This window comes from Portunus trituberculatus, chromosome 48 (assembly GCF_017591435.1).
Source record: "Portunus trituberculatus isolate SZX2019 chromosome 48, ASM1759143v1, whole genome shotgun sequence".
NCBI classification, from domain to species: Eukaryota; Metazoa; Arthropoda; class Malacostraca; order Decapoda; family Portunidae; genus Portunus; species Portunus trituberculatus.
This window is the reverse complement of record NC_059302.1, coordinates 19,276,024-19,289,821: the sequence shown is the minus strand read 5'-3', so window position 1 is coordinate 19,289,821 and position 13,798 is coordinate 19,276,024. Positions and strand designations below refer to the sequence as shown.

Below are 13,798 nucleotides of genomic sequence, written 5' to 3'. Positions count from 1 at the left end.
ATTTCCTTCATTTGTTGCATTCTCTCTCTCTCTCTCTCTCTCTCTCTCTCTCTCTCTCTCTCTCTCTCTTTATTTGTACCGTGTGGGCTTTTCACGGGAATTTATGGGCTAAAGGGGATACTTTTTGTGGTACCTCCTATCTCAAAGCCCACCCGCTAGGAAACCGTTGCCCCGAGTGAGGAAGCCCAACCTACACTCGGACCGTGAAAAAAATTCGAACCCATGCGCTTGGAGACCCCTCGGACCCCAAAGCACGCATGGTTCCACTGTACCACTGCAGCCCTCCCTCTCTCTCTCTCTCTCTCTCTCTCTCTCTCTCTCTCTCTCTCTCTCTCTCTCTCTCTCTTGCTCTGTCCGGCGATCATGTTTAATATTATTTTTGTCTTTTTTCTTTATTTACACGTCCACTCCATCGCAGCAGCGCTTCCCTCCAGCACACTCGTTCTGACAAAGTGTGTCTTCTTCCTCTGCAGGTTTTTTTTTTTTTTTTTTGCTTTAATTCTGCAGGAAGTGTTAGATGAGGAAAGAATCTCCTGCTGTATCATATTTCCTAACTTCTGTGATGGGCATTATCTCATATTTTAAGCAACATTAAGATGGCACCATCCCCAGCGGGTCATAAAGTGTATGCAGCCCGAAACTTCTTCCTAACTTACTTACCTTTTTATTTGGGCTCTTGTTTTTTTTGTCGGGCGAGAGATAAGAGTTAAATCAAGAGAGAGAGAGAGAGAGAGAGAGCCCGTTCGTTTCCTCTCTCTCTCTCTCTCTCTCTCTCTCGCTTCCTCCTCCTTCCTTCCTCCGTATCTTCTTCATATACTCACTTAACGACTTGGCTTTCTCATTCAGCAGAGTTCTTCCATTCCCTCCCTGCTTCCCAGTCCATTCTTGCTTTTTTTACCCCTTTCCTTCCCTCTTCGTCACTTCCTCCACGCTCTGCACCCTTCCACCAACTGTTTCCGAGTTTAAGATGAAATAGAGCATCAACATAACTCTTTCCTGGGGTATCTTCCAGAGAGAAAGGGAATGTATTTAAGATCTTTTTCTTCTCTCTCTCTCTCTCTCTCTCTCTCTCTCTCTCTCTCTCTCTCTCTCTCTCTCTCTCTCTGTCACATACACACACATATACACACACGCACACATACACAGAAACAGATATACGTGTTATTGATAACACGATGTTCAGTTTCCTGACAATTAAGACTCGCACCACGACCATTACCAAGAGAAAATGATAGTCTTGCACCACACACTATCTCATTTGTGCAACCTTAGACCAACGCATTCATCCACCCACCAGACACACACACACACACACACACACACACACACACACACACACACACACACACACACGCAACCCGTCACCATATGTGAGCTTAATAAAAAGGGAAGGAAAAGAACAATGGGAAAAATGCAATCAAATTTTCTATTTCCAGCAGTGACGTGCAGAATGAAGAGCTACGTATTTTACTAAGGGTGTTGTGTAGCAAAGGGATCGCAATTGAAGACTCCCCAGAGCGAAAAAGACTTGCTGCAGCTTTGTCCATCTGTGTCTCTGTGTGTTTGTATGTGGGTGTGTCAGTACTCCTTTAAACGGCCACATTTTTTCCTGTCGCTCATAAATACGCATATTCAAACAACATCAAATACAAGAAAATAAACAAAACTTCCTGCGTACCATAAATGAGAAACGAGCAACAAAACACCAAAATAATCCAAAAAACAAACTGTATCATTCAACTGGTACAGAAATGGAGTGAAAATAAGAGAACAAATCTAGTGTAGGGAGACAGGATATTGGATTTTCATTCTTAATTCCGTCAGGGGATTGCGTGTGACATGCAGCGTGTAGTGGACTTCACTGGCGGTGAGGTGGCCCTGTGTGTTGCTTCGTCAAGGGGTTTTACTGGTGAATCTTGCTGTTCCCGTTCCCTCCCCCCTCTAACAACCAACACCTGCCCGCCTCCCAATCTATCTAAGACCACGAAAGGCTGTGTTTGTTTGCGCAGAGAGAGAGAGAGAGAGAGAGAGAGAGAGAGAGAGAGAGAGAGAGAGAGAGAGAGAGAGAGAGAGAGAGAGAGAGAGAGAGAGAGAGAGAGAGAGAGAGAGAGAGAGAGAGAGAGAGAGGAATGTGTGTGTGTGTGTGTGTGTGTGTGTGTGTGTGTGTGTGTGTGTGTGTGTGTGTGTGTGTTAGAGAGAGAGAGAGAGAGAGAGAGAGAGAGAGAGAGAGAGAGAGAGAGAGAGAGAGAGAGAGAGAGAGAGAGAGAGAGAGAGAGAGAGAGAGAGAGAGAGAGAGAGAGAGAGAGAGAGAATGTACTAAGCTAATTATAACTCTTAGGATTCGAAGTGTTTCTGAAATTATGTTTTAATCCACTGCACTACAATAGTTTTTTTCTTTTAACTTAATCTCTAAATCGATATTGCATTTAAAAAAAGACGAAAACATATTCTGATATTACATTAGAACCCAGTGACTTTTTCAGAATCTGTTCTCTTCCTCTTATTAAAAAGTCATCAAATTCTTTAACGGTTATGTTGTAAATTTTTTTCTCTCTCTCTCTCTCTCTCTCTCTCTCTCTCTCTCTCTCTCTCATATATATATATATATATATATATATATATATATATATATATATATATATATATATATATATATATATGTGTGTGTGTGTGTGTGTGTGTGTGTGTGTGTGTGTGTGTGTGTGTGTGTGTGTGTGTGTGTGTGTGTGTGTGTGTGTGTGTGTGTGTGTGTGTGTGTGTGTGTGTGTGTGTGTGTGTGTGTGTGTGTGTGTGTGTGTGTGTGTGTCGGACAGACAAAGCACTATCGTTCTGTTCTTCGACTTCTGTGTGTCATCTTCCTTTCATATACAAGAGGGACGGAACCATTGCTAAATATTGTATTGTAACAGTCACAGCCTCACACACGTTATCTACAACGCTGACACTTTTTCTCTCTATATACTTAAGGTTACTTCGACACCTATCAAGGTTCCAGGTCCCTTTAGTGTTACTGGTGTCTTATACAACACTACAATATTTTTTTCTACATTCGTACCACTCCTATTGTGATTCCATTTCAGTATCTTTCCATCTGAGTTTCTTTTTGAAAAATATGACGCATATGCAGATATCTAATTCTATCATTTGTTTGCTACTTGATTTGAGACCCTGTCATTTTCCAAAATTTTCTAAAGAGTGGCATATGAATAGAAGAGACTCATAGGTATCAAGTTACTAGTGCCAAATCATCAGAGAACATTAAAAGAAGACTAGACATATTTTTAGATAGGGAATGACGGGTCGAAATAGGCAAGCTATGCTTCATACAGGGACTGCTTAGTGCAGATCTGATGGTTTCATGAAGTTTCTCCTGATTTCTGATTTTTTTTTCTTATTTTTCTCATTTCTCATATAAACACGGGGACAATCGGTCTCTATGTTGTTTCATCGTAGTTTTCCTCCGTTCACCGTGAGCCGCTTTGAAATATTCCTCTGATTTTGCCTACTTTACCATATTCCATCACGGTATGATCTAATGCCTTTGTGAAATTTTCCCTTCACAAAATTTTCACCACTTCAAAGTCATCTGCACATAATTCCTCCTGTTTACTATGTGAGGAAAGACGAAATTCTATTTAGTATTAAGCCGTGTGTGTGTGTGTGTGTGTGTGTGTGTGTGTGTGTGTGTGTGTGTGTGTGTGTGTGTGTGTGTGTGTGTCACTGAACACACACACGTGATGGAATTACTGAAGACCTAACATAGTGTCCCACGGTGAATATACAGTTTTTCCTCAGTGACGAACGGGAAACAATGGACGAAATTAATAGAAAGACTAAAGAGTCAGATCGTGAAACCGTATCATAAATTTACAACCCAAATCGGATCGAGTGAAAAAAAAAGAAAAAAAGAAAAAGGGAAAAGAGGTATTCCCCCGTTTTTAATCGCAAAAGCTTGAGTGAAAATTTTAACTGGAGTGAGGGAGAGACCGTAGTGGCATGCAAACTACACAGCAGAGGGTGAAAGAAAGGTAGCGGGGAGGAAGAGGGATGCAACTGAGTCAGTCAGCAAGCATCACAAAATGTCGGCAGGGCAATATGAAGAAAAATTTCGGAATGGACGTAAAGAGTGATGTGAAAGTGGCTGCGTTCTGAGGCGAGAAAAAGGGAATGCAGGCACGTCAGTTTAGAGGTGAAGAGAGAGAGAGAGAGAGAGAGAGAGAGAGAGAGAGAGAGAGAGAGAGAGAGAGAGAGAGAGTGAGTGAGTGAGTGAGTGAGTGAGTGAGTGAGTGAGTGTGTGTGTGTGTGTGTGTGTGTGTGTGTGTGTGTGTGTGTGTGTGTGTGTGTGTGTACATGTATATGTTTATTATACCAACTTCGGCTACAAAAGTTGAAGCATTGTATTGTCATCATTAAATTAAAAACATTTATTCACACAACAAACTGTTTCCTTTCTATATGGATGGAGGCTTCACTTCATTAGCTTCAGTAAAACAATTAGATCTCTGTGTAATTATTATCTCATGGCTAATATGCGTGAGAGGAAACAGAAAAAAAGACAAAGATATGAGCAAAGACTGAACAGTTGATGGATTAACTGCGAGTATTCAAGAATATAAACATTTTTTTATTGAAAATTCTTATCAGTAACGCATAAAGCTACTTAATCATTAATGAAGAAAACAATCTCAAAAATAAGAAACCTATAATAGAATATGACAAATGAAATATCAAAATGCTCTAGTACTAACATGTAACATTCAACTGACGATGTTTGGCTTGACCAAATCTAAGGGACAAGTTATGAAGTATTTTTCTCTCTAATTGGAACTGATTTCAAGGGCCACTGAGATTACTATATGAGTTATCATAGATTAACCAACACATAATGCAGAATCATTGTTACGTTACGGGTGGAATCCTTAAAGAAAAAAAAAAAAACTTGAAATCCCCCAAAATTTTCAGTACAGCTTGTTGAAAATAGCATTTAATAAAATGGTGGTTATTTGAAATGAAGTTTTAGGTGTTAAATTTCATCTAGGGAAAGATTATTGACGTGCAGACTGTTACATACAGGACTGCCGTCTCAAGCATGTACGAGTCTTAGTCACTTTTAACAGACTGCTGCAAATTCTTTTAGTTTCACAGATTATTTTCATGATACCTGTATAGTTAAACAAGGGTTCTGTATCGTCATTTGAAAAAAATAATAAAACTACCCATGAAAATCTGGCGGATAATTGTTGTCACCTATACAAATAAACAAAATGAGAACACACAACGTTTAAGAATATTCGTCACACTGAAACAAATCAAAGACTGGATAAAAAAAATAAAAAGATGTACTTATCTAATAAAATTTGGTGGAGTGGTGAACAATGGAGTATTATTGTTAAAAACTACTCCTAAAAATCATGTTCAGAAAAAAAAAAATACACAGGAGAGAACACTACCAGCCGTGTGTCACCAACCGTAGCAGCACTGAAAGCCATCGCAAGCATCTTATCACTACCATCCGTCATGTATTTCTTTACTATTGGGTGTGTTCTGTTGCGAGAAGCTCCCTGCTGGACAGTTTCACATTTGTTTATACTATTTGCCTTTCAGAATAGAAATTATATATATCAAAATAGACTTCCTCCTCAATGTATTCTTAGTCGTCATACCAGAGTGCACCAAACAGTAGGCCACGGAAGATCAGAATCTACTTTAGCGCCTTACAGTATAAAGTGGATTGTGGTGTGAGTGAAAGAAACCTTAGTGAAATATATGTAGCATTGGGAAGGGAATATACAGATAGCAGTGGTCACGTTGCACTACCACCACCACCGCCACTTGGGAAGCTGCTGTGGCCTTACCTGGAAAGGATAGTAAAAAAAAAAAGAAAAGAAAAATTTTCCAGGGAACGTTTAGAAAGAGAGAGAGAGAGAAAAAAAAAAGAGAAAAAAAAGCGAGGGTACAAGACTAGTGTGGTGCGCAGTGGGAAGCGTCTGGCTGGCTGGTGGTGCATGAGTCTCGATGGTAACAAATCGTGCGCGGAATGATGAAGGATAATGTGAATAATGAAGCATAATGAGAGGGAGCGGCTATGCTTGTATGGTGTGAATGACTATATGGTGAATAATAGCTCGGGTGATTAACACTTGGGCGAGACAGGAACGCGTGATGTCATGGCCGCTGTTTACGGTGTACTCCACTGAATTAATGAACATGGTGAGGATTGAACAACGTGTTGAACCACTGGACTGGGAAAAATAATAAAAGCTTACTAATACATGTAGATTGGCATTTATAAGGACCTATTCAAATCTGCATATTTCATGAGTGTTGATTTGTATGAGGACAGGGCAGGGCGGGTGGCAAACACAACTAAAGGGAAAGGCAGCACTAGACACTCGCTGCAGTATGTAAATGGATATGAAAACACCAGCGTCACCCGAGAAATTCATGGGGCTGGATGTACCAACAGTGGGGTGGATAAAGAAAAAGAACACAAATGGAGGAAGAGAAGAGAGCGTAAGGATGAAATAACAAATAATGTGATACAGTGAGGAGATTTTCAAGTGCTTTTTTTTTCTGTATAAGAGAAAATGATAGCAATAATAGTAGTTTAGTAATCCAACTTATAAAAAAAAATATGATAACTCCTTGTAGAAAGATAATTGCTAAAGCCAAACTAAACTTTAAAACACAAGAAAAAAAATATAAAAAAAGTTCACGTTATACACACACTTTTATAAACAGCAGATGGAATGAGACATCACCTCAATAACACCTCCACATTCCAAAAGCGAAGAGACAATTTAGAACGCATGGAAAGACAAGGAAAAGAAAAGCTGAGGGCATGGAAGGGACCTCTGAAACTGCATGAAAATGAAGTGCGTCTGTATAATGTGAGTGTGAAAAGTTGAAAAATGAAATGTTACACAGTGTGCGTGGAGGTTATTTGTAAGTGAGTGTGGAGGGAGTAGGGGGGGTGTGTGGGAAAAGGAGTGGAGGAGAGTGTGTGAGAGAAGGACGGAAGGCTGTGAGAGGAGAGGAGTGTTGTATGTGATGCATAAACTCGCAGGAATACAGAGGATGTTACTATTCCGCATGCAGTGTTACAGTGGAAGAAATTACAGCGTGGGGAGTAATTTCAAAACACACATACCTGTTGAATTTTGTTAATAAAAGAAAAAAAAAAGAGAAAAAATAAACGTCGTGTATACTTCGACACTAGCAAATAAAAGGTAGGATTTTTCGAACCACGGAATTGACAGTGAAATAGAAGTTGGAAATGAAAAGTAAAAATCAATCTAGTGAGCAAGAAAAATAATAAAAAAAAAAAAAACTGACGAAACAATAACTAAATAAAGCAAGATAAGCGTGGAATTACGTTTCCTTTCATATATATAGCTTCTATAAAATAATGTTTTCATAGTAGAGACAGCTGAGCAAGGGATACACCTGTTCAAAATAGAACCTATTTGATTCTCAAGCTTTGAAAATGTTATAGAGAAAAAAATATATATTCCTGCTCACAAACTTAATTCGCAAGGTGATTTGACGTTCCTCTTTCAAAACAATTAAAATATGTTTTGTGGAGCAAAACTGTGAACAAAGGATCTGTATTTTTCTATTTCCCCATCTAGCTAATAATTATTTACTTGGCAATCCACCAACTCGTTTTTTAATGCAGGCCATCTACCTGTCTGTCTATCTAGCATTCCATCTCTATGCAAGTCTGTCTACAACCAAAACATATTTATGTATTCTTTTCACATATTCAGCTATTCGTTCGTCTCTCAGTACCCAGGTCCATCCATCGGTACAGACTGATCTATTTCCGTCAACTTCCTTCCTTGTGTCACATTTACAGGAATAACGACTGCACGACTAATATGAATCGTGCTTCTCACCCTTACCCAACACCAGCAGGCCAATAGTTTCTGGGGCGCACACACACACACACACACACACACACACACACACACACACACACACACACACACACACACAAGCGACGCAACACGTCCACACAAGGAATGTATAAGTAAGGAGGAAGGGACACACACACACACACACACACACACACACACACACACACACACACGGCGAGGCAAACAGGCAAGCCTCTTAATGTGTGGCCCCTGTTCACCTAGCAGTAAATAGGTATGGGATGTAACTCGAGGGGTTGTGGCCTCGCTTTTCCGGTGTGTGGAGTGTGTTGTGGTCTCAGTCCTACACGAAGATCGGTCTATGAGCTCTGAGCTCGCTCCGTAATGGGGAAGACTGGCTGGGTGACCAGCAGACGACCGTGGTGAATTACACACACACACACACACACACACACCGCGTTGTATAGTGGTTAGCACGCTCGACTCACAATCGAGAGGGCCGGATTCGAATCCCGGGAAGCGGCGAGGCAAACGGGCAAGCCTCTTAATGTGTGGCCCCTGTTTACCTAGCAGTAAATAGGTACGGGATGTAACTCGAGGGGTTGTGGCCTCGCTTTCCCGGTGTGTGTTGTGTGTGACGTGGTCTCAGTCCTACCCGAAGATCGGTCTATGAGCTCTGAGCTCGCTCCATAATGGGGAAGACTGGCTGGGTGACCAGCAGACGACCGAGGTGAATTACACACACGCGGTGAATGACTTATTTGGTCTATTAACAAAGTGTTTTACGTATATTGATATGAAGTTGATTTTTGTCCCGTGTGTGTGTGTGTGTGTGTGTGTAATTTCACTGTTTGATCTGCTGCAGTCTCTGACGAGACCGCCAGACGTTACCCTACGGAACGAGCTCAGAGCTCATTATTTCCGATCTTGGGATAGGTCTGAGACCAGGGACACACCACACACCGGGACAACAAGGTCACAACTCCTCGATTTACATCCCGTACCTACTCACTGCTAGGTGAACAGGGGCTACACGTGAAAGGAGACACACCCAAATATCTCCACCCGGCCGGGGAATCGAACCCCGGTCATCTGGCTTGTGAAGCCAGCGCTCTAACCACTGAGCTACCGGGCCGTGTGTGTGTGTGTGTGTGTGTGTGTGTGTGTGTGTGTGTGTGTGTGTGTGTGTGTGTGTGTTCATTTCTTTTCTAACATGTTTCTTGTAGATTTGTAGCTTTCCTTATGTTCCTATGTTATTATTAATTCTTTATTAGACGATCTTTCGTATTTACTTATAATCCTTTTCTCTATCAGTACCTTTACAACTCTGCTTTATTTCAGGATAAGCCACACACTGATGAGGTCGAGGGTACTCACCTGGTACTGGCTGCCGTAGAAGACACCTGCAAGTAATAGCATCAATTATCATTACAGATCGGCTGCGTGGATATAACTTGAATGTAAACTAATGCCAATATGTAACACCATAATTGCCAGAGAGAGAGAGAGAGAGAGAGAGAGAGAGAGAGAGAGAGAGAGAGAGAGAGAGAGAGAGAGAGAGAGAGAGAGAGAGAGAGAGAGAGAGAGAGAGAGAGAGAGAGAGAGAGAGCAATTTTCACTCATTCCTCATATACTCACTAATTTCTCCATCCTCTGAATTGGAGCAAAACAAACGAAGAAAGATAACCTGTCAGACTCCACACAAACTTACCCGCGCAGAAAAATAAAGAAACTAGTTTGACAAGACTTGGATAATTGCCTTGTTTCCGTTTGTTCTTGTCGACCAATCAGAGAACGGCGCTGTAAAGCCTCTGGTGATGAGAAGCTCTGATTGGATGGCTCAAATAGTAATTCGTTTCCTCCACCAATTACAGCTCGTCCTTGTTACAGGATAGCTAATGATTGGTTGGGGCCGCAGCACACGCACGTCGTCTGCGCCTCTAAAGGAATGAGAAGCTTCTTAATCAACTCGGAAAAAAAAAAGAGCAGTATATGGTAGGTACTGTTTTGAACATCAGAAAACTGGATATTGAAAAAAAAAACCCACTAATCATAAGGAAATGAGTGTTCTATGTTATTTGACTATAATTTATAACTTTCAAATCAATATAAACAAAACGCACTGCCGATGACACTCAATTGCCAGAGACTAGTGAAGGTTATGAAAATGAGGATGAACCAGCTTTCTTTTACTTAAGCAGATGGCTTGCCATTTCACTATATGAAGCCGCGATACTTCTTGCCCTCGCCGAGTTAGTGTCCCTATTATTTGATTACCTTCAGCTTCTTCCTGCTCCCAACACTGCCTAAAAGCCTCGAGCAGAGACGTGTCAGGATATAAATGTCGTAGTCTCTCTTCCTTAACCACCAACCCTCCCCGCTTCCCTCCTTACCCCACCGGAGACCCAATAAAAGCATGAGTGGCAGCCACGCCTCACTAGTACGGCGAAATGGCTTGCCACGCCCCGCCGACCTAACACATAACATGCAATTTCCTGATGAATATGCGCGCCCTCTGTCGGCAAACACTATTGCGACACTGTGCCAGGGTGAAAATTTCAATCTAACGCTTCAGCTTGTCGTAAAAACTATAATAGAGGTGAACTGTGTTGCATTCGCAATGTGGCCTCACATCACGGCATCTCCTATTGGAAAGGCTTCCATCAGCGACATTAGCTACACACTTACTACTTCGCATCCCCCGTGGTGTAGATAAGAACGAAAATCTAAGTGTATCTTTGACCTGTGCGCGCGCGTGTGTGTGTGTGTGTGTAGCGATGGTAACAACCAGCGGCCACACTCGGCCTGTGTTTAGCGACAGCCGACGGTAGAAACTTTTTGACACAAACTACAGGCTATACCACGAAACGCAGAATTTAATACACCCTTAGATAGCGGGATTACGACGCCGTTCCGAGAGAAATAGCGGGTTCCATTCGCTTATTATAGGACTTATAGATAAAGAAGATGCATAAGTAATTTCGTGGTGTTATCATTTACTTATTACAGGAAAAAAGGTGGACAGGATTTAGTTTGCTTTCAATCTCATACATGGGGTTGATGGTGCAGTTTTGAGAGGAGAAGGAGCAGAAGGAGGAGGAGGAGGAGGAGGAGGAGAAGAAGGAGGAGGAGGAGGAGGAGGAGGAGGAGGAGGAGGAGGAGGAGGAGGAGGAGGAGGGAGGAGGAGGAGGAGGAGGAGGAGGAAGAGGAGGAAGAGGAGGAGGATGGACATCAGTGGTAGTGTGCTGTAGTAGTGTCGGTGGTTTAGGTTGTGGTAGCCGTGAAGGAAGTGGGGACAAAATTAATAAAAAAAAAGTGAAGAGAAACGAGAGTAAGAGGCGAAAATGCAGAAAATCGAGTGAGCAGGCAATTGAGAAAGTAGAGTTAAGGTTGGTGAGGCGAGAAGAGAAGAGAGGGGAGAGAGCTGAGCTGAGGGGGAGAAAGTTTAATATAACTCCTATTAAATCAAAAAGCTTCTCTCTCTCTCTCTCTCTCTCTCTCTCTCTCTCTCTCTCTCTCTCTCTCTCATAATCCAATCAGTTGCAAGTCATATATTTGCATCTATTTTTATTTCTGCAAGCCGATTCCATTTCTCTTACTTTGCAATCGCTTAAATATTCTGTATTTATGCATCTGCTTCTCTTCTTTCAAGGCTCCTTTGCTTTCCCACTTTATCCATCTCCTAATCCATTTCCTCAATTCCCCGCAAAGATGCACTTTTCTTTTCACCTCTTAGTTTTTTCCTCTCTGCAAGATTTCCTCTCTTTTCTCATCACACTTTCCTTCTTATATTCTTGGCTTCTTTAATAATATCCTCCCTTTTATTTGTGCTCTCTCTCTCTCTCTCTTGAACAGCGATGAAAGGACAGGTTCAGGCCTCAGTTTATTGGTTAAATTTATCTAAAGGCTTAATCAATACTTTTAAAGATTATTCTATTTCCAGCTAGGGGGGAGGGTTGCACGAGACCAGGGAGTGAGACAGAGAGGGAGACGGGGAGGGGGCGGGAGAGGAAGGGCAATGTACGCGGATTACGTTAAATTATTGTGCTTTCGTGTTTGCAGATAAATTTCCCTCCAGCCACCATAATTACGACAAAATGCGTGATGTATGATGCATAAATCGTCCTTCTGTTTTTTTTTTTTCTTCTTCCTGTTTCTCTCTCTCTTTTTTTTTTTTTTTTACTTCCATCAAGGCCTCAGGAGTAATTATATACGAGGAGTTCTTCTTTTAATTATCCTGCACTTTACGCCGGCCAGCACAGCACAGAGTAGCGTTTGGAGCCGTCCACACCCTGCACTTCTCTCCTTCAAGTAATTTGCTCCGCTTGGCTCAAAGTTAAGTAGATTATCACACCAAGTTCGGAGTCCCGCGCGCTAGGTCGCATAGGTCGCAGAGAGGCGAGAGAGAGGAGAGAGAGAGAGAGAGAGAGAGAGAGAGAGAGAGAGAGAGAGAGAGAGAGAGAGAGAGAGAGAGAGAGAGAGAGACGGTTTCCAAGGATTTTTCAACACTCCTTACTTTCTATTTGTCTTTCTTCATTTCTCTTACGTTCTCTTTACTTCTTTTCTGGCTTCTTTCTTACTTGACATTTTCTCTTGAGTTACGTACGTGTTCGAACTTCTCTTTCCTTTCTTCTTTATGGCTTCTGCTTGCATACTCTAATTTTCCTTTGCCACCAATTTCATCATTCGTTCTTTAATTTTTGTTATTGGTACAGATTTGGATAGTGAAGATCTGGGTAGTGAAAAACATCCAGTACTTCGTTGCCTCCCTTCAGTCAGTCCATGGAAATTTACGACCGTGTTCACGATTGTTGGCAAGGACACCCGCCGCAGGGGACGAGGGAAGGGAGATATAGCATATGTCAACTTTTCCATTCCGACCTGAATGGAGGTTCGTGTCCCGGGGAAGCAGAAACACACAAGGAGGAGGAGGAGAAGCGGGAGTATGAACTATTGGGCAGCAGAGAGGGTGGAGCTGCCAAGAGAGGACGGTATTACTCTTGTTGTGCAGGTAAAGAATAAGACTGGTGCAGCAAAAGATCTCGTTGGCAGGAAAGGAAAGGGCCAGAGTGGTATTTTGGTAAGATAGATGTGGCCAGTAAGTGTTAAGCCTGAGGACAGTGGGAGTGAAAAAAAGTAGCGTGAGCTGGGACAAGAGTGTTTCTCAGTGGGCCATATCTCTCAGTCTGTCTTTACCCATCTGTGGGTATTTTTGGCATTTGATTAGAGAGCTATCGACTGGGGCCTACCAGATGAACACTTAAATTAAAAGCAGTGATAATTTGATTAAACATGCTTAAGCAAAGTGAATGGCAACACACGTAACTAATGACACATTTATCTGCATTTTTGACACTTCATTAGATAGATATTGACAAAATTGTAAGAGATAAACAAGTTGATGGAAGACTGTGATAATTACACAGCATAATTACTTCGTTAAACATGATTGACAAAAAACTGACGAAAAAAACATAACTGAAAAAGTGAAGATAATTACAAAACATGGATCTAGTTAAAACAGAACTTTTATCCGCTGAAAAAGGAAAAGATGCACAGCGCTGGTAGGTTGTGTAGTGGAGAGATAATTGAAGAGGCAAGGTAGCTTTGGGAGGTGTTGTACTGAGCCAATGGTTGTTCTGTGAAGGGAGGAAACACTGCTGAGAGGTGGTGCTGGTGGTGAGAGCCTCCAGTGATGTAGTAAAGACACTTGGCACAAAGGGAGGAGATAGCGCTAAGAGGCGACGTGGTGAGCCCCTCTGGTGGAGCTTGCGTGAGTTTTGAAGCAGCGAGACTTGGTGGTGAGAGGCCTTGGTGCAGCTTTGGAAGGCGAGAGCGTTGGTGCATTTAGCTGTAAAGACTGCACGCGGCACGGCTGAGCACCACACGGCTGCGGATGTTCATGTCTTGGCAATATATAC

At 42.0% G+C, this 13,798-nt stretch overlaps 1 protein-coding gene across 6 annotated transcripts in view; it reads right to left on the bottom strand.

Annotated features, from left to right (window-relative positions):
- LOC123498727 (amphoterin-induced protein 2-like) overlaps positions 1-13,798 on the bottom strand; it is a 437,692-nt gene that overhangs the window by 146,791 nt on the left and 277,103 nt on the right. For 5 of the 6 annotated variants that reach the window (XM_045246129.1, XM_045246126.1, XM_045246131.1 and 2 more), the window contains one exon: positions 9,255-9,280. The exons of the other annotated variant lie outside the window; for it this stretch is intronic. The gene's annotated coding sequence lies outside the window, so the exon portion shown is untranslated. The remainder of the gene's footprint in view (positions 1-9,254; positions 9,281-13,798) is intronic. 6 annotated transcript variants of the gene reach the window in all.